Raw genomic sequence first — 22852 nt, forward strand, 5'->3', positions numbered from 1 at the left:
TCAGGCCTGTCCAGAATGTCGATAGTTCGGTATGACCGGGGTCACTGTTTTTGTGTGAAAAAATGAAAAAAAAAGAAACTGCAATTTTTTGTGGAAATGGTTTTAATTTTTTTTTTTAGGCCTGTCCGGAATGTCGCTAGTTCGGCATGACCGGGGTCACTGTTTTTGTGTCACGAAAATGAAAAAAAAATATCTGCAATTTTTTGTGAAAATGGTTTTAAAATGTTTTTTTTAGGCCTGTCCAGAATGTCGCTAGTTCGGCATGACCGGGGTCACTGTTTTTGTGTCACGAAAATGAAAAAAAAATATCTGCAATTTTTTGTGAAAATGGTTTTACATTTTTTTTTTAGGCCTACCTGAATGTCACTTTTTCGGCATGATCGGAGTCATCGTTTTTAGGGACAATATAGAAATCTGCAATTTTTTGTGAAAATGGTTTTAAAAATTTTTTTTAGGCCTGTCCAGAATGTCGATAGCTCGGCATGACCCGGGGTCACTGTTTTTGTGTCAAAAAATGAAGAAAAAAAAATCTGAGCTTTTTTTGTGAAAATGGTTCTAAAATGTTTTTTTTAGGCCTGTCCAGAATGTCGCTTTTTCGGCATGATCGGAGTCATCGTTTTTAGGGACAAAATAGAAATCTGCAATTTTTTGTGAAAATGGTTTTAAAATGTTTTTTTAGGCCTGTCAAGAATGGCGATAGTTCGGCATGACCGGGGTCACTGTTTTTGTGTCACGAAAATGAAAAAAAAAAATCTGCCATTTTTTGTGAAAATGGTTTTAAAATTTTTTTTAGGCCTGTCCAGAATGTCGCTTTTTCGGCAGGATCGGAGTCATCGTTTTTAGGGACAAAATAGAAATCTGCAATTTTTTGTGAAAATGGTTTTAAAATGTTTTTTTAGGCCTGTCCAGAATGTCGATAGCTCGGCATGACCTGTTTTTGTGTCAAAAAATGAAAAAAAAAATTCTGAGCTTTTTTTTTTGAAAATGGTTCTAAAATGTGTTTTTTTAGGCCTTTCCAAAATGTCGCTAGTTCGGCATGATCGGAGTCATCGTTTTTGGTGACAAAAATAGAAATCTACAATTTTTTGTGAAAATGGTTTTAAAATGTTTTTTTTAGGCCTGTCCAGAATGTCGCTAGTTCGGCATGACCGGGGTCACTGTTTTTGTGTCAAAAAATGAAAAAAAGAATTCTGAGCTTTTTTTTTGAAAATGGTTCTAAAATGCTTTTTTTTTAGGCCAGTCCAAAATGTCGCTAGTTCGGCATGATCGGAGTCATCGTTTTTGGTAACAAAAATAGAAATCTACAATTTTTTGTGAAAATGGTTTTAAAATGGTTTTTTTTAGGCTTGTCCAGAATGTCGCTAGTTCGGCATGACCGGGGTCACTGTTTTTGTGTCACGAAAATGAAAAAAAAAATCTGCAATTTTTGGTGAAAATGGTTTTAAAATGTTTTTTTTTTAGGCCTGTCCAGAATGTCGCTAGTTCGGCATGACCGGGGTCACTGTTTTTGTGTCACGAAAATGAAAAAAAAAAATAGGCAATTTTTTTTGAAAATGGTTTTAAACATTTTTTTTAGGCCTGTCCAGAATGTCGCTTTTTCGGCATGATCGGAGTCATCGTTTTTAGGGACAAAATAGAAATCTGCAATTTTTTGTGAAAATGGTTTTAAAATGTTTTTTTAGGCCTGTCCAGAATGTCGATAGTTCGGCATGACCGGGGTCACTGTTTTTGTGTCACGAAAATGAAAAAAAAAAATCTGCAATTTTTGGTGAAAATGGTTCAAAAATGTTTTTTTAGGCCTGTCCAGACTGTCGCTTTTTCGGCATGATCGGAGTCATCATTTTTAGGGACAAAATAGAAATCTGCAATTTTTGGTGAAAATGGTTTTAAAAATTTTTTTTAGGCCTGTCCAGAATGTCACTTTTTCGGCATGATAGGAGTCATCGTTTTTAGGGACAAAATAGAAATCTGCAATTTTTTGTGAAAATGGTTTTAAAATGTTTTTTTAGGCCTCTCCAGAATGTAGATAGTTCGGCATGACCGGGGTCACTGTTTTTTTGTCACGAAAATGAAAAAAAAATATCTGCAATTTTTTGTGAAAATGTTTCTAAAAAAAATTTTTAGGCCTGTCCAGACTGTCGCTTTTTCGGCATGATCGGAGTCATCGTTTTTAGGGACAAAATAGAAATCTGCAATTTTTTGTGAAAATGGTTTTGAAATGTTTTTTTTTAGGCTTGTCCAGAATGTTGCTAGTTCGGCATGACCGGGGTCACTGTTTTTGTGTCACGAAAATGAAAAAAATAAATCTGCAATTTTTTGTGAAAATGGTTTTACATTTTTTTTTTAGGCCTGTCCAGAATGTCGCTTTTTCGGCATGATCGGAGTCATCGTTTTTAGGGACAATATAGAAATCTGCAATTTTTTGTGAAAATGGTTTTAAAATGTTTTTTCAGGCCTGTCCAGAATGTCGATAGTTCGGCATGACCGGGGTCACTGTTTTTGTGTGAAAAAATGAAAAAAAAATATCTGGAATTTTTTGTGAAAATGGTTTTAAAATGTTTTTTCAGGCCTGTCCAAAATGTCGCTAGTTCGGCATGATCGGAGTCATCGTTTTTGGTGACAAAAAAAGAAACTGCAATTTTTTGTGGAAATGGTTTTAAAATGTTTTTTTTAGGCCTGTCCGGAATGTCGCTAGTTCGGCATGACCGGGGTCAGTGTTTTTGTGTCACGAAAATGAAAAAAAAATATCTGCAATTTTTTGTGAAAATGGTTTTAAAATGTTTTTTTTAGGCCTGTCCAGAATGTCGCTAGTTCGGCATGACCGGGGTCACTGTTTTTGTGTCACGAAAATGAAAAAAAAATATCTGCAATTTTTTGTGAAAATGGTTTTACATTTTTTTTTTAGGCCTGTCCAGAATGTCACTTTTTCGGCATGATCGGAGTCATCGTTTTTAGGGACAATATAGAAATCTACAATTTTTTGTGAAAATGGTTTTAAAATGTTTTTTTAGGCCTGTCCAGAATGTCGATAGTTCGGCATGACCGGGGTCACTGTTTTTGTGTCAAAAAATGAAAAAAAAAAATCTGAGCTTTTTTTGTGAAAATGGTTCTAAAATGTTTTTTTTAGACCTGTCCAAAATGTCGCTTTTTCGGCATGATCGGAGTCATCGTTTTTAGGGACAAAATAGAAATCTGCAATTTTTTGTGAAAATGGTTTTAAAATGTTTTTTTAGGCCTGTCCAGAATGTCGATAGCTCGGCATGGACCCGGGATCACTGTTTTTGTGTCAAAAAATGAAGAAAAAAAAATCTGAGCTTTTTTTGTGAAAATGGTTCTAAAATGTTTTTTTTTAGGCCTGTCCAGAATGTCGCTTTTTCGGCATGATCGGAGTCATCGTTTTTAGGGACAAAATAGAAATCTGCAATTTTTTGTGAAAATGGTTTTAAAAAGTTTTTTTAGGCCTGTCAAGAATGGCGATAGTTCGGCATGACCGGGGTCACTGTTTTTGTGTCACGAAAATGAAGAAAAAAAAATCTGACATTTTTTGTGAAAATGGTTTTAAATTTTTTTTTAGGCCTGTCCAGAATGTCGCTTTTTCGGCATGATCGGAGTCATCGTTTTTAGTGACAAAATAGAAATCTGCAATTTTTTGTGAAAATGGTTTTAAAATGTTTTTTTAGGCCTGTCCAGAATGTCGATAGTTCGGCATGATCGGAGTCATCGTTTTTAGGGACAAAATAGAAATCTGCAATTTTTTGTGAAAATGGTTTTAAAATGTTTTTTTTAGGCCTGTCCAGAATGTCGCTAGTTCGGCATGACCGGGGTCACTGTTTTTGTGTCAAAAAATGAAAAAAAGAATTCTGAGCTTTTTTTTTGAAAATGGTTCTAAAATGCTTTTTTTTTAGGCCAGTCCAAAATGTCGCTAGTTCGGCATGATCGGAGTCATCGTTTTTGGTGACAAAAATAGAAATCTACAATTTTTTGTGAAAATGGTTTTAAAATGTTTTTTTTTTAGGCCTGTCCAGAATGTCGCTAGTTCGGCATGACCGGGGTCACTGTTTTTGTGTCACGAAAATGAAAAAAATAAATCTGCAATTTTTTGTGAAAATGGTTTTACATTTTTTTTTAGGCCTGTCCAGAATGTCGCTTTTTCGGCATGATCGGAGTCATCGTTTTTAGGGACAATATAGAAATCTGCAATTTTTTGTGAAAATGGTTTTAAAATGTTTTTTCAGGCCTGTCCAGAATGTCGATAGTTCGGTATGACCGGGGTCACTGTTTTTGTGTGAAAAAATGAAAAAAAAATAAACTGCAATTTTTTGTGGAAATGGTTTTAATTTTTTTTTTTAGGCCTGTCCGGAATGTCGCTAGTTCGGCATGACCGGGGTCACTGTTTTTGTGTCACGAAAATGAAAAAAAAATATCTGCAATTTTTTGTGAAAATGGTTTTAAAATGTTTTTTTTAGGCCTGTCCAGAATGTCGCTAGTTCGGCATGACCGGGGTCACTGTTTTTGTGTCACGAAAATGAAAAAAAAATATCTGCAATTTTTTGTGAAAATGGTTTTACATTTTTTTTTTAGGCCTACCTGAATGTCACTTTTTCGGCATGATCGGAGTCATCGTTTTTAGGGACAATATAGAAATCTGCAATTTTTTGTGAAAATGGTTTTAAAAATTTTTTTTAGGCCTGTCCAGAATGTCGATAGCTCGGCATGACCCGGGGTCACTGTTTTTGTGTCAAAAAATGAAGAAAAAAAAATCTGAGCTTTTTTTGTGAAAATGGTTCTAAAATGTTTTTTTTAGGCCTGTCCAGAATGTCGCTTTTTCGGCATGATCGGAGTCATCGTTTTTAGGGACAAAATAGAAATCTGCAATTTTTTGTGAAAATGGTTTTAAAATGTTTTTTTAGGCCTGTCAAGAATGGCGATAGTTCGGCATGACCGGGGTCACTGTTTTTGTGTCACGAAAATGAAAAAAAAAAATCTGCCATTTTTTGTGAAAATGGTTTTAAAAATTTTTTTAGGCCTGTCCAGAATGTCGCTTTTTCGGCAGGATCGGAGTCATCGTTTTTAGGGACAAAATAGAAATCTGCAATTTTTTGTGAAAATGGTTTTAAAATGTTTTTTTAGGCCTGTCCAGAATGTCGATAGCTCGGCATGACCTGTTTTTGTGTCAAAAAATGAAAAAAAAAATTCTGAGCTTTTTTTTTTGAAAATGGTTTTAAAATGTTTTTTTTAGGCCTGTCCAGAATGTCGCTAGTTCGGCATGACCGGGGTCACTGTTTTTGTGTCAAAAAATGAAAAAAAGAATTCTGAGCTTTTTTTTTGAAAATGGTTCTAAAATGCTTTTTTTTTAGGCCAGTCCAAAATGTCGCTAGTTCGGCATGATCGGAGTCATCGTTTTTGGTAACAAAAATAGGAATCTACAATTTTTTGTGAAAATGGTTTTAAAATGTTTTTTTTTAGGCTTGTCCAGAATGTCGCTAGTTCGGCATGACCGGGGTCACTGTTTTTGTGTCACGAAAATGAAAAAAAAATATCTGCAATTTTTTGTGAAAATGGTTTTACATTTTTTTTTTAGGCCTACCTGAATGTCACTTTTTCGGCATGATCGGAGTCATCGTTTTTAGGGACAATATAGAAATCTGCAATTTTTTGTGAAAATGGTTTTAAAATTTTTTTTTAGGCCTGTCCAGAATGTTGATAGCTCGGCATGACCCGGGGTCACTGTTTTTGTGTCAAAAAATGAAGAAAAAAAAATCTGAGCTTTTTTTGTGAAAATGGTTCTAAAATGTTTTTTTTAGGCCTGTCCAGAATGTCGCTTTTTCGGCATGATCGGAGTCATCGTTTTTAGGGACAAAATAGAAATCTGCAATTTTTTGTGAAAATGGTTTTAAAATGTTTTTTTAGGCCTGTCAAGAATGGCGATAGTTCGGCATGACCGGGGTCACTGTTTTTGTGTCACGAAAATGAAAAAAAAAAATCTGCCATTTTTTGTGAAAATGGTTTTAAAAAATTTTTTAGGCCTGTCCAGAATGTCGCTTTTTCGGCAGGATCGGAGTCATCGTTTTTAGGGACAAAATAGAAATCTGCAATTTTTTGTGAAAATGGTTTTAAAATGTTTTTTTAGGCCTGTCCAGAATGTCGATAGCTCGGCATGACCTGTTTTTGTGTCAAAAAATGAAAAAAAAAATTCTGAGCTTTTTTTTTTGAAAATGGTTCTAAAATGTGTTTTTTTAGGCCTTTCCAAAATGTCGCTAGTTCGGCATGATCGGAGTCATCGTTTTTGGTGACAAAAATAGAAATCTACAATTTTTTGTGAAAATGGTTTTAAAATGTTTTTTTTAGGCCTGTCCAGAATGTCGCTAGTTCGGCATGACCGGGGTCACTGTTTTTGTGTCAAAAAATGAAAAAAAGAATTCTGAGCTTTTTTTTTGAAAATGGTTCTAAAATGCTTTTTTTTTAGGCCAGTCCAAAATGTCGCTAGTTCGGCATGATCGGAGTCATCGTTTTTGGTAACAAAAATAGAAATCTACAATTTTTTGTGAAAATGGTTTTAAAATGGTTTTTTTTAGGCTTGTCCAGAATGTCGCTAGTTCGGCATGACCGGGGTCACTGTTTTTGTGTCACGAAAATGAAAAAAAAAATCTGCAATTTTTGGTGAAAATGGTTTTAAAATGTTTTTTTTTTAGGCCTGTCCAGAATGTCGCTAGTTCGGCATGACCGGGGTCACTGTTTTTGTGTCACGAAAATGAAAAAAAAAAAATAGGCAATTTTTTTTGAAAATGGTTTTAAACATTTTTTTTAGGCCTGTCCAGAATGTCGCTTTTTCGGCATGATCGGAGTCATCGTTTTTAGGGACAAAATAGAAATCTGCAATTTTTTGTGAAAATGGTTTTAAAATGTTTTTTTAGGCCTGTCCAGAATGTCGATAGTTCGGCATGACCGGGGTCACTGTTTTTGTGTCACGAAAATGAAAAAAAAAAATCTGCAATTTTTGGTGAAAATGGTTCAAAAATGTTTTTTTAGGCCTGTCCAGACTGTCGCTTTTTCGGCATGATCGGAGTCATCATTTTTAGGGACAAAATAGAAATCTGCAATTTTTGGTGAAAATGGTTTTAAAAATTTTTTTTAGGCCTGTCCAGAATGTCACTTTTTCGGCATGATAGGAGTCATCGTTTTTAGGGACAAAATAGAAATCTGCAATTTTTTGTGAAAATGGTTTTAAAATGTTTTTTTAGGCCTCTCCAGAATGTAGATAGTTCGGCATGACCGGGGTCACTGTTTTTTTGTCACGAAAATGAAAAAAAAATATCTGCAATTTTTTGTGAAAATGTTTCTAAAAAAAATTTTTAGGCCTGTCCAGACTGTCGCTTTTTCGGCATGATCGGAGTCATCGTTTTTAGGGACAAAATAGAAATCTGCAATTTTTTGTGAAAATGGTTTTGAAATGTTTTTTTTTAGGCTTGTCCAGAATGTTGCTAGTTCGGCATGACCGGGGTCACTGTTTTTGTGTCACGAAAATGAAAAAAATAAATCTGCAATTTTTTGTGAAAATGGTTTTACATTTTTTTTTTAGGCCTGTCCAGAATGTCGCTTTTTCGGCATGATCGGAGTCATCGTTTTTAGGGACAATATAGAAATCTGCAATTTTTTGTGAAAATGGTTTTAAAATGTTTTTTCAGGCCTGTCCAGAATGTCGATAGTTCGGCATGACCGGGGTCACTGTTTTTGTGTGAAAAAATGAAAAAAAAATATCTGGAATTTTTTGTGAAAATGGTTTTAAAATGTTTTTTCAGGCCTGTCCAAAATGTCGCTAGTTCGGCATGATCGGAGTCATCGTTTTTGGTGACAAAAAAAGAAACTGCAATTTTTTGTGGAAATGGTTTTAAAATGTTTTTTTTAGGCCTGTCCGGAATGTCGCTAGTTCGGCATGACCGGGGTCAGTGTTTTTGTGTCACGAAAATGAAAAAAAAATATCTGCAATTTTTTGTGAAAATGGTTTTAAAATGTTTTTTTTAGGCCTGTCCAGAATGTCGCTAGTTCGGCATGACCGGGGTCACTGTTTTTGTGTCACGAAAATGAAAAAAAAATATCTGCAATTTTTTGTGAAAATGGTTTTACATTTTTTTTTTAGGCCTGTCCAGAATGTCACTTTTTCGGCATGATCGGAGTCATCGTTTTTAGGGACAATATAGAAATCTACAATTTTTTGTGAAAATGGTTTTAAAATGTTTTTTTAGGCCTGTCCAGAATGTCGATAGTTCGGCATGACCGGGGTCACTGTTTTTGTGTCAAAAAATGAAAAAAAAAAATCTGAGCTTTTTTTGTGAAAATGGTTCTAAAATGTTTTTTTTAGACCTGTCCAAAATGTCGCTTTTTCGGCATGATCGGAGTCATCGTTTTTAGGGACAAAATAGAAATCTGCAATTTTTTGTGAAAATGGTTTTAAAATGTTTTTTTAGGCCTGTCCAGAATGTCGATAGCTCGGCATGGACCCGGGATCACTGTTTTTGTGTCAAAAAATGAAGAAAAAAAAATCTGAGCTTTTTTTGTGAAAATGGTTCTAAAATGTTTTTTTTTAGGCCTGTCCAGAATGTCGCTTTTTCGGCATGATCGGAGTCATCGTTTTTAGGGACAAAATAGAAATCTGCAATTTTTTGTGAAAATGGTTTTAAAAAGTTTTTTTAGGCCTGTCAAGAATGGCGATAGTTCGGCATGACCGGGGTCACTGTTTTTGTGTCACGAAAATGAAGAAAAAAAAATCTGACATTTTTTGTGAAAATGGTTTTAAATTTTTTTTTAGGCCTGTCCAGAATGTCGCTTTTTCGGCATGATCGGAGTCATCGTTTTTAGTGACAAAATAGAAATCTGCAATTTTTTGTGAAAATGGTTTTAAAATGTTTTTTTAGGCCTGTCCAGAATGTCGATAGTTCGGCATGATCGGAGTCATCGTTTTTAGGGACAAAATAGAAATCTGCAATTTTTTGTGAAAATGGTTTTAAAATGTTTTTTTTAGGCCTGTCCAGAATGTCGCTAGTTCGGCATGACCGGGGTCACTGTTTTTGTGTCAAAAAATGAAAAAAAGAATTCTGAGCTTTTTTTTTGAAAATGGTTCTAAAATGCTTTTTTTTTAGGCCAGTCCAAAATGTCGCTAGTTCGGCATGATCGGAGTCATCGTTTTTGGTGACAAAAATAGAAATCTACAATTTTTTGTGAAAATGGTTTTAAAATGTTTTTTTTTTAGGCCTGTCCAGAATGTCGCTAGTTCGGCATGACCGGGGTCACTGTTTTTGTGTCACGAAAATGAAAAAAATAAATCTGCAATTTTTTGTGAAAATGGTTTTACATTTTTTTTTAGGCCTGTCCAGAATGTCGCTTTTTCGGCATGATCGGAGTCATCGTTTTTAGGGACAATATAGAAATCTGCAATTTTTTGTGAAAATGGTTTTAAAATGTTTTTTCAGGCCTGTCCAGAATGTCGATAGTTCGGTATGACCGGGGTCACTGTTTTTGTGTGAAAAAATGAAAAAAAAAGAAACTGCAATTTTTTGTGGAAATGGTTTTAATTTTTTTTTTTAGGCCTGTCCGGAATGTCGCTAGTTCGGCATGACCGGGGTCACTGTTTTTGTGTCACGAAAATGAAAAAAAAATATCTGCAATTTTTTGTGAAAATGGTTTTAAAATGTTTTTTTTAGGCCTGTCCAGAATGTCGCTAGTTCGGCATGACCGGGGTCACTGTTTTTGTGTCACGAAAATGAAAAAAAAATATCTGCAATTTTTTGTGAAAATGGTTTTACATTTTTTTTTTAGGCCTACCTGAATGTCACTTTTTCGGCATGATCGGAGTCATCGTTTTTAGGGACAATATAGAAATCTGCAATTTTTTGTGAAAATGGTTTTAAAAATTTTTTTTAGGCCTGTCCAGAATGTCGATAGCTCGGCATGACCCGGGGTCACTGTTTTTGTGTCAAAAAATGAAGAAAAAAAAATCTGAGCTTTTTTTGTGAAAATGGTTCTAAAATGTTTTTTTTAGGCCTGTCCAGAATGTCGCTTTTTCGGCATGATCGGAGTCATCGTTTTTAGGGACAAAATAGAAATCTGCAATTTTTTGTGAAAATGGTTTTAAAATGTTTTTTTAGGCCTGTCAAGAATGGCGATAGTTCGGCATGACCGGGGTCACTGTTTTTGTGTCACGAAAATGAAAAAAAAAAATCTGCCATTTTTTGTGAAAATGGTTTTAAAATTTTTTTTAGGCCTGTCCAGAATGTCGCTTTTTCGGCAGGATCGGAGTCATCGTTTTTAGGGACAAAATAGAAATCTGCAATTTTTTGTGAAAATGGTTTTAAAATGTTTTTTTAGGCCTGTCCAGAATGTCGATAGCTCGGCATGACCTGTTTTTGTGTCAAAAAATGAAAAAAAAAATTCTGAGCTTTTTTTTTTGAAAATGGTTTTAAAATGTTTTTTTTAGGCCTGTCCAGAATGTCGCTAGTTCGGCATGACCGGGGTCACTGTTTTTGTGTCAAAAAATGAAAAAAAGAATTCTGAGCTTTTTTTTTGAAAATGGTTCTAAAATGCTTTTTTTTTAGGCCAGTCCAAAATGTCGCTAGTTCGGCATGATCGGAGTCATCGTTTTTGGTAACAAAAATAGGAATCTACAATTTTTTGTGAAAATGGTTTTAAAATGTTTTTTTTTAGGCTTGTCCAGAATGTCGCTAGTTCGGCATGACCGGGGTCACTGTTTTTGTGTCACGAAAATGAAAAAAAAAATCTGCAATTTTTGGTGAAAATGGTTTTAAAATGTTTTTTTTTTAGGCCTGTCCAGAATGTTGCTAGTTCGGCATGACCGGGGTCACTGTTTTTGTGTCACGAAAATGAAAAAAAAAAAATAGGCAATTTTTTTTGAAAATGGTTTTAAACATTTTTTTTAGGCCTGTCCAGAATGTCGCTTTTTCGGCATGATCGGAGTCATCGTTTTTAGGGACAAAATAGAAATCTGCAATTTTTTGTGAAAATGGTTTTAAAATGTTTTTTTAGGCCTGTCCAGAATGTCGATAGTTCGGCATGACCGGGGTCACTGTTTTTGTGTCACGAAAATGAAAAAAAAAAATCTGCAATTTTTGGTGAAAATGGTTCAAAAATGTTTTTTTAGGCCTGTCCAGACTGTCGCTTTTTCGGCATGATCGGAGTCATCATTTTTAGGGACAAAATAGAAATCTGCAATTTTTGGTGAAAATGGTTTTAAAAAATTTTTTTAGGCCTGTCCAGAATGTCGCTTTTTCGGCATGATAGGAGTCATCGTTTTTAGGGACAAAATAGAAATCTGCAATTTTTTGTGAAAATGGTTTTAAAATGTTTTTTTAGGCCTGTCAAGAATGGCGATAGTTCGGCATGACCGGGGTCACTGTTTTTGTGTCACGAAAATGAAAAAAAAAAATCTGCCATTTTTTGTGAAAATGGTTTTAAAAATTTTTTTAGGCCTGTCCAGAATGTCGCTTTTTCGGCAGGATCGGAGTCATCGTTTTTAGGGACAAAATAGAAATCTGCAATTTTTTGTGAAAATGGTTTTAAAATGTTTTTTTAGGCCTGTCCAGAATGTCGATAGCTCGGCATGACCTGTTTTTGTGTCAAAAAATGAAAAAAAAAATTCTGAGCTTTTTTTTTTGAAAATGGTTTTAAAATGTTTTTTTTAGGCCTGTCCAGAATGTCGCTAGTTCGGCATGACCGGGGTCACTGTTTTTGTGTCAAAAAATGAAAAAAAGAATTCTGAGCTTTTTTTTTGAAAATGGTTCTAAAATGCTTTTTTTTTAGGCCAGTCCAAAATGTCGCTAGTTCGGCATGATCGGAGTCATCGTTTTTGGTAACAAAAATAGGAATCTACAATTTTTTGTGAAAATGGTTTTAAAATGTTTTTTTTTAGGCTTGTCCAGAATGTCGCTAGTTCGGCATGACCGGGGTCACTGTTTTTGTGTCACGAAAATGAAAAAAAAAATCTGCAATTTTTGGTGAAAATGGTTTTAAAATGTTTTTTTTTTAGGCCTGTCCAGAATGTTGCTAGTTCGGCATGACCGGGGTCACTGTTTTTGTGTCACGAAAATGAAAAAAAAAAAATAGGCAATTTTTTTTGAAAATGGTTTTAAACATTTTTTTTAGGCCTGTCCAGAATGTCGCTTTTTCGGCATGATCGGAGTCATCGTTTTTAGGGACAAAATAGAAATCTGCAATTTTTTGTGAAAATGGTTTTAAAATGTTTTTTTAGGCCTGTCCAGAATGTCGATAGTTCGGCATGACCGGGGTCACTGTTTTTGTGTCACGAAAATGAAAAAAAAAAATCTGCAATTTTTGGTGAAAATGGTTCAAAAATGTTTTTTAGGCCTGTCCAGACTGTCGCTTTTTCGGCATGATCGGAGTCATCATTTTTAGGGACAAAATAGAAATCTGCAATTTTTGGTGAAAATGGTTTTAAAAAAATTTTTTAGGCCTGTCCAGAATGTCGCTTTTTCGGCATGATAGGAGTCATCGTTTTTAGGGACAAAATAGAAATCTGCAATTTTTTGTGAAAATGGTTTTAAAATGTTTTTTTAGGCCTCTCCAGAATGTAGATAGTTCGGCATGACCGGGGTCACTGTTTTTTTGTCACGAAAATGAAAAAAAAATATCTGCAATTTTTTGTGAAAATGTTTCTAAAAATTTTTTTTAGGCCTGTCCAGACTGTCGCTTTTTCGGCATGATCGGAGTCATCGTTTTTAGGGACAAAATAGAAATCTGCAATTTTTTGTGAAAATGGTTTTGAAATGTTTTTTTTTAGGCTTGTCCAGAATGTCGCTAGTTCGGCATGACCGGGGTCACTGTTTTTGTGTCACGAAAATGAAAAAAATAAATCTGCAATTTTTTGTGAAAATGGTTTTACATTTTTTTTTTAGGCCTGTCCAGAATGTCGCTTTTTCGGCATGATCGGAGTCATCGTTTTTAGGGACAATATAGAAATCTGCAATTTTTTGTGAAAATGGTTTTAAAATGTTTTTTCAGGCCTGTCCAGAATGTCGATAGTTCGGTCACTGTTTTTGTGTGAAAAAATGAAAAAAAAATATCTGGAATTTTTTGTGAAAATGGTTTTAAAATGTTTTTTCAGGCCTGTCCAAAATGTCGCTAGTTCGGCATGATCGGAGTCATCGTTTTTGGTGACAAAATAAGAAACTGCAATTTTTGGTGAAAATGGTTTTAAAATGTTTTTTTTTAGGCCTGTCCAGAATGTCGCTTTTTCGGCATGATCGGAGTCATCGTTTTTAGGGACAAAATAGAAATCTGCAATTTTGTGAAAATGGTTTTAAAATGTTTTTTTAGGCCTGTCCAGAATGTCGATAGTTCGGCATGACCGGGGTCACTGTTTTTGTGTCACGAAAATGAAAAAAAAAAATCAGCAATTTTTGGTGAAAATGGTTCAAAAAAATTTTTTTAGGCCTGTCCAGACTGTCGCTTTTTCGGGCATTATCGGAGTCATCGTTTTTAGGGACAAAATAGAAATCTGCAATTTTTTGTGAAAATGGTTTTAAAATGTTTTTTTAGGCCTGTCCAGAATGTCGATAGTTCGGCATGACCGGGGTCACTGTTTTTTTGTCACGAAAATGAAAAAAAAATATCTGCAATTTTTTGTGAAAATGGTTCTAAAAATTTTTTTTAGGCCTGTCCAGACTGTCGCTTTTTCGGCATGATCGGAGTCATCGTTTTTAGGGACAAAATAGAAATCTGCAATTTTTTGTGAAAATGGTTTTGAAATGTTTTTTTAGGCCTGTCCAGAATGTCGATAGTTCGGCATGTCCTGGGTCACTGTTTTTGTGTCATAAAATGAAAAAAATAAATCTGATCTTTTTTAGTGAAAATGGTTCTAAAATGTTTTTTTTTTAAACCTGTCCAGAATGTCGATAGTTCGGCATGATCGGAGTCATCGTTTTTGGTGACAAAAATAGAAATCTGCAATTTTTTGTGAAAATGGTTTTGAAATGTTTTTTTTTAGGCTTGTCCAGAATGTCGCTAGTTCGGCATGACCGGGGTCACTGTTTTTGTGTCACGAAAATGAAAAAAATAAATCTGCAATTTTTTGTGAAAATGGTTTTACATTTTTTTTTTAGGCCTGTCCAGAATGTCGCTTTTTCGGCATGATCGGAGTCATCGTTTTTAGGGACAATATAGAAATCTGCAATTTTTTGTGAAAATGGTTTTAAAATGTTTTTTCAGGCCTGTCCAGACTGTCGATAGTTCGGCATGACCGGGGTCACTGTTTTTGTGTGAAAAAATGAAAAAAAAATATCTGGAATTTTTTGTGAAAATGGTTTTAAAATGTTTTTTCAGGCCTGTCCAAAATGTCGCTAGTTCGGCATGATCGGAGTCATCGTTTTTGGTGACAAAATAAGAAACTGCAATTTTTTGTGGAAATGGTTTTAATTTTTTTTTTTAGGCCTGTCCAGAATGTCGCTAGTTCGGCATGACCGGGGTCACTGTTTTTGTGTCACGAAAATGAAAAAAAAATATCTGCAATTTTTTGTGAAAATGGTTTTACATTTTTTTTTTAGGCCTGTCCAGAATGTCACTTTTTCGGCATGATTGGAGTCATCGTTTTTAGGGACAATATAGAAATCTGCAATTTTTTGTGAAAATGGTTTTAAAATGTTTTTTTTTTAGGCCTGTCCAGAATGTCGATAGTTCGGCATGACCTGGGTCACTGTTTTTGTGTCATAAAATGAAGAAAAAAAAAATCTGAGCTTTTTTTGTGAAAATGGTTCTAAAATGTGTTTTTTTAGGCCTGTCCAAAATGTTGCTAGTTCGGCATGATCGGAGTCATCGTTTTTGGTGACAAAAATAGAAACTGCAATTTTTTGTGGAAATGGTTTTAATTTTTTTTTTAGGCCTGTCCAGAATGTCGCTGGTTCGGCATGACCGGGGTCACTGTTTTTGTGTCACGAAAATGAAAAAAAAAACTGCAATTTTTGGTGAAAATGGTTTTAAACATTTTTTTTAGGCCTGTCCTGAATGTCGCTTTTTCGGCATGATCTGAGTCATCGTTTTTAGGGACAAAATAGAAATCTGCAATTTTTGGTGAAAATGGTTTTAAAATGTTTTTTTAGGCCTGTCCAGAATGTCGATAGTTCGGCATGACCGGGGTCACTGTTTTTGTGTCACGAAAATGAAGAAAAAAAAATCTGCAATTTTTGGTGAAAATGGTTTTAAATTTTTTTTTAGGCCTGTCCAGAATGTCGATAGTTCGGCATGATCGGAGTCATCATTTTTAGGGACAAAATAGAAATCTGCAATTTTTTGTGAAAATGGTTTTAAAATGTTTTTTTTAGGCCTGTCCAGAATGTCGCTAGGTCGGCATGACCGGGGTCACTGTTTTTGTGTCAAAAAATGAAGAAAAAAAAATCTGAGCTTTTTTTGTGAAAATGGTTCTAAAATGTTTTTTTTTAGGCCTGTCCAGAATGTCGCTTTTTCGGCATGATCGGAGTCATCGTTTTTAGGGACAAAATAGAAATCTGCAATTTTTTGTGAAAATGGTTTTAAAATGTTTTTTTAGGCCTGTCCAGAATGTCGATAGCTCGGCATGACCTGTTTTTGTGTCAAAAAATGAAAAAAAAAATTCTGAGCTTTTTTTTTTGAAAATGGTTCTAAAATGTGTTTTTTTAGGCCTTTCCAAAATGTCGCTAGTTCGGCATGATCGGAGTCATCGTTTTTGGTGACAAAAATAGAAATCTACAATTTTTTGTGAAAATGGTTTTAAAATGTTTTTTTTTAGGCCTGTCCAGAATGTCGCTAGTTCGGCATGACCGGGGTCACTGTTTTTGTGTCAAAAAATGAAAAAAAGAATTCTGAGCTTTTTTTTTGAAAATGGTTCTAAAATGCTTTTTTTTTAGGCCAGTCCAAAATGTCGCTAGTTCGGCATGATCGGAGTCATCGTTTTTGGTAACAAAAATAGAAATCTAAAATTTTTTGTGAAAATGGTTTTAAAATGTTTTTTTTTAGGCTTGTCCAGAATGTCGCTAGTTCGGCATGACCGGGGTCACTGTTTTTGTGTCACGAAAATGAAAAAAAAAATCTGCAATTTTTGGTGAAAATGGTTTTAAAATGTTTTTTTTTAGGCCTGTCCAGAATGTCGCTAGTTCGGCATGATCGGAGTCATCGTTTTTAGGGACAAAATAGAAATCTGCAATTTTTTGTGAAAATGGTTTTAAAATGTTTTTTTAGGCCTCTCCAGAATGTAGATAGTTCGGCATGACCGGGGTCACTGTTTTTTTGTCACGAAAATGAAAAAAAAATATCTGCAATTTTTTGTGAAAATGTTTCAAAAATTTTTTTTTAGGCCTGTCCAGACTGTCGCTTTTTCGGCATGATCGTAGTCATCGTTTTTAGGGACAAAATAGAAATCTGCAATTTTTTGTGAAAATGGTTTTGAAATGTTTTTTTTCAGGCCTGTCCAAAATGTCGCTAGTTCGGCATGATCGGAGTCATCGTTTTTGGTGACAAAATAAGAAACTGCAATTTTTTGTGGAAATGGTTTTAATTTTTTTTTTTAGGCCTGTCCGGAATGTCGCTAGTTCGGCACCGGGGTCACTGTTTTTGTGTCACGAAAATGAAAAAAAAATATCTGCAATTTTTTGTGAAAATGGTTTTAAAATGTTTTTTTTTAGGCCTGTCCAGAATGTCGCTAGTTCGGCATGACCGGGGTCACTGTTTTTGTGTCACGAAAATGAAAAAAAAATATCTGCAATTTTTTGTGAAAATGGTTTTACATTTTTTTTTTAGGCCTGTCCAGAATGTCACTTTTTCGGCATGATCGGAGTCATCGTTTTTAGGGACAATATAGAAATCTGCAATTTTTTGTGAAAATGGTTTTAAAATGTTTTTTTTTTAGGCCTGTCCAGAATGTCGATAGTTCGGCATGACCTGGGTCACTGTTTTTGTGTCATAAAATGAAGAAAAAAAAAATCTGAGCTTTTTTTGTGAAAATGGTTCTAAAATGTGTTTTTTTAGGCCTGTCCAAAATGTTGCTAGTTCGGCATGATCGGAGTCATCGTTTTTGGTGACAAAAATAGAAACTGCAATTTTTTGTGGAAATGGTTTTAATTTTTTTTTTAGGCCTGTCCAGAATGTCGCTGGTTCGGCATGACCGGGGTCACTGTTTTTGTGTCACGAAAATGAAGAAAAAAAAATCTGCAATTTTTGGTGAAAATGGTTTTAAATTTTTTTTTAGGCCTGTCCAGAATGTCGATAGTTCGGCATGATCGGAGTCATCATTTTTAGGGACAAAATAGAAATCTGCAATTTTTTGTGAAAATGGTTTTAAAATGTTTTTTTTAGGCCTGTCCAGAATGTCGCTAGGTCGGCATGACCGGGGTCACTGTTTTTGTGTCAAAAAATGAAGAAAAAAAAATCTGAGCTTTTTTTGTGAAAATGGTTCGAAAATGTTTTTTTTTAGGCCTGTCCAGAATGTCGCTTTTTCGGCATGATCGGAGTCATCGTTTTTAGGGACAAAATAGAAATCTGCAATTTTTTGTGAAAATGGTTTTAAAATGTTTTTTTAGGCCTGTCCAGAATGTCGATAGCTCGGCATGACCTGTTTTTGTGTCAAAAAATGAAAAAAAAAATTCTGAGCTTTTTTTTTTGAAAATGGTTCTAAAATGTGTTTTTTTAGGCCTTTCCAAAATGTCGCTAGTTCGGCATGATCGGAGTCATCGTTTTTGGTGACAAAAATAGAAATCTACAATTTTTTGTGAAAATGGTTTTAAAATGTTTTTTTTTAGGCCTGTCCAGAATGTCGCTAGTTCGGCATGACCGGGGTCACTGTTTTTGTGTCAAAAAATGAAAAAAAGAATTCTGAGCTTTTTTTTTGAAAATGGTTCTAAAATGCTTTTTTTTTAGGCCAGTCCAAAATGTCGCTAGTTCGGCATGATCGGAGTCATCGTTTTTGGTAACAAAAATAGAAATCTAAAATTTTTTGTGAAAATGGTTTTAAAATGTTTTTTTTTAGGCTTGTCCAGAATGTCGCTAGTTCGGCATGACCGGGGTCACTGTTTTTGTGTCACGAAAATGAAAAAAAAAATCTGCAATTTTTGGTGAAAATGGTTTTAAAATGTTTTTTTTTAGGCCTGTCCAGAATGTCGCTAGTTCGGCATGATCGGAGTCATCGTTTTTAGGGACAAAATAGAAATCTGCAATTTTTTGTGAAAATGGTTTTAAAATGTTTTTTTAGGCCTCTCCAGAATGTAGATAGTTCGGCATGACCGGGGTCACTGTTTTTTTGTCACGAAAATGAAAAAAAAATATCTGCAATTTTTTGTGAAAATGTTTCAAAAATTTTTTTTTAGGCCTGTCCAGACTGTCGCTTTTTCGGCATGATCGTAGTCATCGTTTTTAGGGACAAAATAGAAATCTGCAATTTTTTGTGAAAATGGTTTTGAAATGTTTTTTTTCAGGCCTGTCCAAAATGTCGCTAGTTCGGCATGATCGGAGTCATCGTTTTTGGTGACAAAATAAGAAACTGCAATTTTTTGTGGAAATGGTTTTAATTTTTTTTTTTAGGCCTGTCCGGAATGTCGCTAGTTCGGCACCGGGGTCACTGTTTTTGTGTCACGAAAATGAAAAAAAAATATCTGCAATTTTTTGTGAAAATGGTTTTAAAATGTTTTTTTTTAGGCCTGTCCAGAATGTCGCTAGTTCGGCATGACCGGGGTCACTGTTTTTGTGTCACGAAAATGAAAAAAAAATATCTGCAATTTTTTGTGAAAATGGTTTTACATTTTTTTTTTAGGCCTGTCCAGAATGTCACTTTTTCGGCATGATCGGAGTCATCGTTTTTAGGGACAATATAGAAATCTGCAATTTTTTGTGAAAATGGTTTTAAAATGTTTTTTTTTTAGGCCTGTCCAGAATGTCGATAGTTCGGCATGACCTGGGTCACTGTTTTTGTGTCATAAAATGAAGAAAAAAAAAATCTGAGCTTTTTTTGTGAAAATGGTTCTAAAATGTGTTTTTTTAGGCCTGTCCAAAATGTTGCTAGTTCGGCATGATCGGAGTCATCGTTTTTGGTGACAAAAATAGAAACTGCAATTTTTTGTGGAAATGGTTTTAATTTTTTTTTTAGGCCTGTCCAGAATGTCGCTGGTTCGGCATGACCGGGGTCACTGTTTTTGTGTCACGAAAATGAAAAAAAAAACTGCAATTTTTGGTGAAAATGGTTTTAAACATTTTTTTTAGGCCTGTCCTGAATGTCGCTTTTTCGGCATGATCGGAGTCATCGTTTTTAGGGACAAAATAGAAATCTGCAATTTTTTGTGAAAATGGTTTTAAAATGTTTTTTTAGGCCTGTCCAGAATGTCGATAGTTCGGCATGATCGGAGTCATCGTTTTTAGGGACAAAATAGAAATCTGCAATTTTTTGTGAAAATGGTTTTAAAATGTTTTTTTTAGGCCTGTCCAGAATGTCGCTAGGTCGGCATGACCGGGGTCACTGTTTTTGTGTCAAAAAATGAAGAAAAAAAAATCTGAGCTTTTTTTGTGAAAATGGTTCTAAAATGTTTTTTTTTAGGCCTGTCCAGAATGTCGCTTTTTCGGCATGATCGGAGTCATCGTTTTTAGGGACAAAATAGAAATCTGCAATTTTTTGTGAAAATGGTTTTAAAATGTTTTTTTAGGCCTGTCAAGAATGGCGATAGTTCGGCATGACCGGGGTCACTGTTTTTGTGTCACGAAAATGAAAAAAAAAAATCTGCCATTTTTTGTGAAAATGGTTTTAAATTTTTTTTTAGGCCTGTCCAGAATGTCGCTTTTTCGGCAGGATCGGAGTCATCGTTTTTAGGGACAAAATAGAAATCTGCAATTTTTTGTGAAAATGGTTTTAAAATGTTTTTTTAGGCCTGTCCAGAATGTCGATAGCTCGGCATGACCTGTTTTTGTGTCAAAAAATGAAAAAAAAAATTCTGAGCTTTTTTTTTTGAAAATGGTTCTAAAATGTGTTTTTTTAGGCCTTTCCAAAATGTCGCTAGTTCGGCATGATCGGAGTCATCGTTTTTGGTGACAAAAATAGAAATCTACAATTTTTTGTGAAAATGGTTTTAAAATGTTTTTTTTTAGGCCTGTCCAGAATGTCGCTAGTTCGGCATGACCGGGGTCACTGTTTTTGTGTCAAAAAATGAAAAAAAGAATTCTGAGCTTTTTTTTTGAAAATGGTTCTAAAATGCTTTTTTTTTAGGCCAGTCCAAAATGTCGCTAGTTCGGCATGATCGGAGTCATCGTTTTTGGTAACAAAAATAGAAATCTAAAATTTTTTGTGAAAATGGTTTTAAAATGTTTTTTTTTAGGCTTGTCCAGAATGTCGCTAGTTCGGCATGACCGGGGTCACTGTTTTTGTGTCACGAAAATGAAAAAAAAAATCTGCAATTTTTGGTGAAAATGGTTTTAAAATGTTTTTTTTTAGGCCTGTCCAGAATGTCGCTAGTTCGGCATGATCGGAGTCATCGTTTTTAGGGACAAAATAGAAATCTGCAATTTTTTGTGAAAATGGTTTTAAAATGTTTTTTTAGGCCTCTCCAGAATGTAGATAGTTCGGCATGACCGGGGTCACTGTTTTTTTGTCACGAAAATGAAAAAAAAATATCTGCAATTTTTTGTGAAAATGTTTCAAAAATTTTTTTTTAGGCCTGTCCAGACTGTCGCTTTTTCGGCATGATCGTAGTCATCGTTTTTAGGGACAAAATAGAAATCTGCAATTTTTTGTGAAAATGGTTTTGAAATGTTTTTTTTTAGGCTTGTCCAGAATGTCGCTAGTTCGGCATGACCGGGGTCACTGTTTTTGTGTCACGAAAATGAAAAAAATAAATCTGCAATTTTTTGTGAAAATGGTTTTACATTTTTTTTTTAGGCCTGTCCAGAATGTCGCTTTTTCGGCATGATCGGAGTCATCGTTTTTAGGGACAATATAGAAATCTGCAATTTTTTGTGAAAATGGTTTTAAAATGTTTTTTCAGGCCTGTCCAGAATGTCGATAGTTCGGCATGACCGGGGTCACTGTTTTTGTGTGAAAAAATGAAAAAAAAATATCTGGGATTTTTTGTGAAAATGGTTTTAAAATGTTTTTTCAGGCCTGTCCAAAATGTCGCTAGTTCGGCATGATCGGAGTCATCGTTTTTGGTGACAAAATAAGAAACTGCAATTTTTTGTGGAAATGGTTTTAATTTTTTTTTTTAGGCCTGTCCGGAATGTCGCTAGTTCGGCATGACCGGGGTCACTGTTTTTGTGTCACGAAAATGAAAAAAAAATATCTGCAATTTTTTGTGAAAATGGTTTTAAAATGTTTTTTTTAGGCCTGTCCAGAATGTCGCTAGTTCGGCATGACCGGGGTCACTGTTTTTGTGTCACGAAAATGAAAAAAAAATATCTGCTATTTTTTGTGAAAATGGTTTTACATTTTTTTTTTAGGCCTGTCCAGAATGTCACTTTTTCGGCATGATCGGAGTCATCGTTTTTAGGGACAATATAGAAATCTGCAATTTTTTGTGAAAATGGTTTTAAAATGTTTTTTTTAGGCCTGTCCAGAATGTCGATAGTTCGGCATGACCTGGGTCACTGTTTTTGTGTCATAAAATGAAGAAAAAAAAAATCAGAGCTTTTTTTGTGAAAATTGTTCTAAAATGTGTTTTTTTAGGCCTGTCCAAAATGTTGCTAGTTCGGCATGATCGGAGTCATCGTTTTTGGTGACAAAAATAGAAACTGCAATTTTTTGTGGAAATGGTTTTAATTTTTTTTTTAGGCCTGTCCAGAATGTCGCTGGTTCGGCATGACCGGGGTCACTGTTTTTGTGTCACGAAAATGAAAAAAAAAAACTGCAATTTTTGGTGAAAATGGTTTTAAAATGGGTTTTTTTAGGCCTGTCCAGAATGTCGCTAGTTCGGCATGACCGGGGTCACTGTTTTTGTGTCACGAAAATGAAAAAAAAAAATCGGCAATTTTTGGTGAAAATGGTTTTAAACATTTTTTTTAGGCCTGTCCAGAATGTCGCTTTTTCGGCATGATCGGAGTCATCGTTTTTAGGGACAAAATAGAAATCTGCAATTTTTTGTGAAAATGGTTTTAAAATGTTTTTTTAGGCCTGTCCAGAATGTCGATAGTTCGGCATGACCGGGGTCACTGTTTTTTTGTCACGAAAATGAAAAAAAAATATCTGCAATTTTTTGTGAAAATGGTTCTAAAAATTTTTTTTAGGCCTGTCCAGACTGTCGCTTTTTCGGCATGATCGGAGTCATCGTTTTTAGGGACAAAATAGAAATCTGCAATTTTTTGTGAAAATGGTTTTGAAATGTTTTTTTAGGCCTGTCCAGAATGTCGATAGTTCGGCATGTCCTGGGTCACTGTTTTTGTGTCATAAAATGAAAAAAATAAATCTGATCTTTTTTAGTGAAAATGGTTCTAAAATGTTTTTTTTTAAACCTGTCCAGAATGTCGATAGTTCGGCATGATCGGAGTCATCGTTTTTGGTGACAAAAATAGAAATCTGCAATTTTTTGTGAAAATGGTTTTGAAATGTTTTTTTTTAGGCTTGTCCAGAATGTCGCTAGTTCGGCATGACCGGGGTCACTGTTTTTGTGTCACGAAAATGAAAAAAATAAATCTGCAATTTTTTGTGAAAATGGTTTTACATTTTTTTTTTAGGCCTGTCCAGAATATCGCTTTTTCGGCATGATCGGAGTCATCGTTTTTAGGGACAATATAGAAATCTGCAATTTTTTGTGAAAATGGTTTTAAAATGTTTTTTTCAGGCCTGTCCAGAATGTCGATAGTTCGGCATGACCGGGGTCACTGTTTTTGT

The sequence above is a fragment of the Salmo salar genome, chromosome 16, assembly GCF_965601325.2.
Source record: "Salmo salar chromosome 16, fSalSal1, whole genome shotgun sequence".
Classification (NCBI taxonomy): Eukaryota; Metazoa; Chordata; class Actinopteri; order Salmoniformes; family Salmonidae; genus Salmo; species Salmo salar.